This window comes from Coenobita brevimanus, chromosome 42 (assembly GCF_032717465.1).
Source record: "Coenobita brevimanus isolate Jiangsu-jjx chromosome 42, ASM3271746v2, whole genome shotgun sequence".
Lineage (NCBI taxonomy): Eukaryota > Metazoa > Arthropoda > Malacostraca > Decapoda > Coenobitidae > Coenobita > Coenobita brevimanus.
The window spans coordinates 11,888,777-11,893,776 of record NC_136995.1 but is presented as its reverse complement, the minus strand read 5'-3'; the positions used below and the strand labels follow the sequence as shown (position 1 = coordinate 11,893,776).

At 43.7% G+C, this 5,000-nt stretch overlaps 1 protein-coding gene across 1 annotated transcript in view; it reads left to right on the top strand.

The window, feature by feature from the left end:
- LOC145397602 (lachesin-like) overlaps positions 1-5,000 on the top strand; it is a 65,644-nt gene that overhangs the window by 12,543 nt on the left and 48,101 nt on the right. The gene's annotated exons all lie outside the window — the stretch shown is intronic.

Sequence of the window (5,000 nt, the reverse complement as noted above, 5' to 3'; positions counted from 1 at the left end):
GAGAGAGAGAGAGAGAGAGAGAGAGAGAGAGAGAGAGAGAATGAAGATGAGAGAAGAAAGAGGATTGAAATGCATAATAGAATAAATGGATGACTGAACGGATGGATGGATAAGGGATTGCATAAAAAGATAAGTGAATAATCGAATGAGTGGATGGATAGATGAAGGGATGGCTGGATGGATGAATTACCTAGTGGATGGATGAAGGGATAGACGGATGAATAGGTGAATGAATAAAGGAAAGAATGAATGAATGACGGAAGAGATTGACAGAGAGAGAGAGAGACAGACAGAGACAGATAGATAGTTAGATAGATAGATAAAATACAGTTGCCATCAGAAGTTCTACGCATTGTTTATATAGAGAATGTTGAGTAGAAAGGAGAGGAATTCTTGTGCGAGACTGTACACACACACACACACACACACACACACACACACACACACACACACACACACACACACACACACACACACACACACACACACACACACACACACACACATAATACATACATACATACACACGCATACATACATAAATACACATACACACATACATTCACATATACATACATACATACATACCAACACACACACACACACACACACACACACACACACACACACTGTAGGGATAGGAAGATAGACATACCTATCTATCTATCCATCTATCGGTCGCAAGATCAATGATAGGCTGATAGATTGGCTGATAGATAGGTAGATAGATAGATAGACAGATAGATAGAGAGGTAGAGAGCAAGGAAAGGACGATGAGAAATAAGGGCAACTGAGAGAGAGAGAGAGAGAGAGAGAGAGAGAGAGAGAGCGGCGTCAACCAAATAAATATAAATGCAAATATGATTGATTAAATGAGTTCCCCCGAGGCCAATACTGTGGTGTGGTGGTGTGGTAGTGTGGTGGTGTGGTGTGGTGGTGTGGTGTGACAGTCTAGTTGTGTGGTGCTGTGTTGTGGTGGTGTGGTGGTGTGGTGTGGTGGTTTGGTGTAGTGGAGTTGGATGTGGTGTGGTGGTGTTGTGGTGGTGTGGTGTGGTGGTGTGGTGGAGTTTGATGTGGTGGTGTGGAGGTTTGTGATATCGTGACTTGGTGTGGTAGTGTGGTGGTGGTGTGGTACTGTGCTGGTGTTGTGTTGTGGTGTGGTAGTGTAAAGTGTTGTAGTGTGGTAGTGTAAAGTATGGTAGTGTGGTATCATGGTAGTGTGATGTTGTATTATGGAAGCATGATAGTATGAGAGCTGTAGTGTACCAGTGTGGTTGTGTGGTAGTGTATGGTAGTGTGGTTGTGTGGTAGTGTATGGTAGTGTGGTTGTATGGTAATGTGTGGTAGTGAGGTTGTATGGTAGTGTGGTTGTATGGTAGTGTGTGGTTGTATGGTAGTGTGTGGTTGTATGGTAGTGTGTGGTTGTATGGTAGTGTGGTTGTATGGTAATGTGTGGTAGTGTGGTTGTATGGTAGCGTATGGTAGTGTGGTTGTATGGTAGTGTGGTTGTATGGTAGTGTGTGGTTGTATGGTAGTGTATGGTAGTTTGGTTGTATGGTAGTGTGTGGTAGTGTGGTTGTATGGTAGTGTGGTTGTATGGTAGTGTGGTTGTATGGTAGTGTGTGGTAGTGTGGTTGTATGGTAGTATGTGGTAGTGTGGTTGTATGGTAGTGTGTGGTAGTGTGGTTGTATGGTAGTGTATGGTAGTGTGGTTGTATGGTAGTGTGTGGTAGTGTGGTTGTATGGTAGTGTATGGTAGTGTGGTTGTACGGTAGTGTATGGTAGTGTGGTTGTACGGTAGTGTATGGTAGCGTATGGTAGTGTGGTTGTATGGTAGTTTATGGTAGTGTGGTTGTATAGTAGTGTATGGTAGTGTGGTTGTATGGTAGTGTATGGTAATGTGTGGTAGTGTGGTTGTATGGTAGTGTAGTGTATGGTAGTGTGGTTGAGTGGTAGTGTGTGGTAGTGTGGTTGTATGGTAGTGTATGGTAGTGTGGTTGTATGGTAGTGTGTGATAGTGTGGTTGTGTGGTAGTGTATGGTAGTGTGGTTGTATGGTAGTGTGGTTGTATGGTAGTGTGGTTGTATGGTAGTGTATGGTAGTGTGGTTGTATGGTAGTGTATGGTAGTGTGGTTGTATGGTAGTGTATGGTAGTGTGCTTGTATGGTAGTGTATGGTAGTGCGGTGTATGGTAGTGTGGTTGTATGGTTGTGTATGGTAGTGTGGTTGTATGGTTGTGTATGGTAGTGTGGTTGTATGGTTGTGTATGGTAGTGTGGTTGTATGGTAGTGTATGGTAGTGTGGTTGTATGGTAGTGTGGTTGTGTGGTTGTATGTAAGTGTGTGGTAGTGTGGTTTTTGTATGGTAGTGTGTGGTAGTGTGGTTGGATGGTTGTGTATGGTAGTGTGGTTGTATGGTAGTGTATGGTAGTGTGGTTGTATGGTAGTGTATGGTAGTGTGGGTGTATGGTAGCGTATGGTAGTGTGGTTGTATGGTAGTGTGTGATAGGGTGGTTGTATGGTAATGTGTGGTAGTGTGGTTGTATGGTAGTGCATGGTAGTGGCTGTATGGTAGTGTATGGTAGTGTGTGGTAGTGTGGCGTCATGATAAAGTAGTATGATTGTGAGGGAATGTGACAGTATGGTAGTGTGGTTGTGTGTGGTAGTGTGTGTGGTAGTGTGGTAGTGTGGTAGTGTAGTTGTGTATGGTAGGTTGTGTGTGGTAGCGTGGTAAAGACTGTGGTAGTGTGGTTGTGCGTGGTAGTGTGATTGTGTGTGGTAGTGTGTGGTAGTGTGGTTGTGTGGGGTAGTGAAGTTGTGGATGGTAGTGTGGTTGTGTGTGGAAGTGTAGTTGTGTATGGTAGGTTGTGTGTGGTAGTGTGGTAAAGACTGTGGTAGTGGTAGTGTGTGGTAGTGTGATTGTGTGTGGTAGTGTGATTGTGTGTGGTAGTGTGGTAGCGTGTGGTAGTGTGGTTGTGTGGGGTAGTGAAGTCGTGTATGGTGGTGTGGTAGTGTGGTAAAGACTGTGGTAGTGTGGTTGTGTGTGGTAGTGTGGTTGTGTGTGGTAGTGTGGTTGTGTGGGGTAGTGTAGTTGTGTGTGGTAGTGTGGTAGTGTGTGGTAGTGTGGGGTAGTGAAGTTGTGTATGGTAGTGTGTGGTAGTGTGGTAGGGACTGTGGTAGGACATTATAAAGTGGTATTTGCTGTGGCTATAATAAACTAAGCTACAGTATGCCAATACACCACAGCAGCTGGTTTATCACTAACCTAATTACTCACGGCAATAACTCTCTCTCTCTCTCTCTCTCTCTCTCTCTCTGTCTGTCTGTCCCTGTCTCTGTCTGTCTGTCTGTCTCTGTCTGTCTGTCTGTCTGTCACTCTCTGTCTGTCTGTCTGTCTGTCTGTCTGTCTGTCTGTCTCTCTATCCGTCTATGCATCTATCTATATATATCTACCTATTATATCTATCTATCTATCCATCTATCTATCTATCTGAAATGGCTGTTAAGTTATGAATGAACTACGTATGTCGTGGCCAATTATTCGTATTTAAGTTTTACGAATGCATCTAGATACTTTACACTATTATAAGTATCACAGAAGCACGAAAAGAGTGAAATGGCTGGGGACGGGGCGACGTGGAGGCGATTTGTTTGTGGCCACCCAGTACGGGATAAAGGCGTCTGGCAATAGATAGAGAGAGAGACGAAAAGTGTTTATGGCAAATAAATAAATACACCCTGTTAAGGAAAATATATGTTAAACGGGACAGGCATACAGCACAGCCACAGCCTCCATACACTCAAGAAAGACATGTTTTTTTAATCTTTCTTCTTGTCACGATGTATAGAGACTTCAGGACTTCACCTCGCTGAGTATAGAGACGCATTTGCAAAGCTCTATAATTATCAACTCCTCTCCCATTACATGGCGTTGAATAATCTAGTATTTCGGAAGTACTATAATTTGAGGCTAAAGTTTGCGTAGTATCACACCAACCCTCTTCTTCTGGCTAATTATACCTGAGCTGAGAAAGGCTTAGTATATTTCCAGGCCCATGAAAGATTTTATGGTGAGAAAGGCTTGTTATATCTTTACCTACAAATCTCTCTCTGATATGATACGCCAGGAAAGAAAGACGAATATCTCTTGTGTACAACAGAGGCAGTGGCATATCAAACAAGCTTTATAAATCATCTAAAACTAGGCGTGAAAAGACACATGGGATTTTTCCTCTCACCTGACGAATCTTTCCAACCCCTTGCAGCTCAGGTATGGCCAGGTGTAGTCAGACAGGAGGGTCGATTTGGCTATACTCCTTGCACCTTAACTTGGTCCACATTTTCGTCCTTGAGGAGCTTAATTTACGTAGCCAATAAAAGAGTTCTAGATCATTTCCATAGCACTTCTTCGTGACTGGCGTAGAAATAGTGTTAATCTACTGCTACAAGTAAATATTCACCCCACGCCCTAATCCCGCAAAGGGTGGACGGAGACAAAACGCCTCCAAGTCACCCACCATTTGACTGCCCTCCCCCCAGCTCACTCCCCCCTCCTTCATATACCTCTCAACTCTACTTATAATATCCATCAGGTGAGGACAATCTATCTATCTATCTATCTATCTATCGTCCCACGCCCTAATCCCGTAAAGGGTGGACGGAGACAAAACGCCTCCAAGTCACCCACCATTTGACTGTCCTCCCCCCAGCTCACTCCCCCCTCCCTCATATACACAGGATTACACAGGAAAGCAAACAGCAACAGACCTTATGGTCCTTTCGAGGCTGCTTGTTACAGAGAAAACTATGACTACAAGATCTAACTCTACATGTTGAAGGATAAGGATAGTAAAGCAAGAAGGCTCCCCCCACCACCAAACCCTCCAGGAAAAAGTGAGAAAAACCACCATGCAGCATGGAAAAACTGACATGGAAATTTTATAGGAAACACTGGAAAGGAAAAGTCACATTCTATAATACTTTGTCTATAAGCTACCCGAT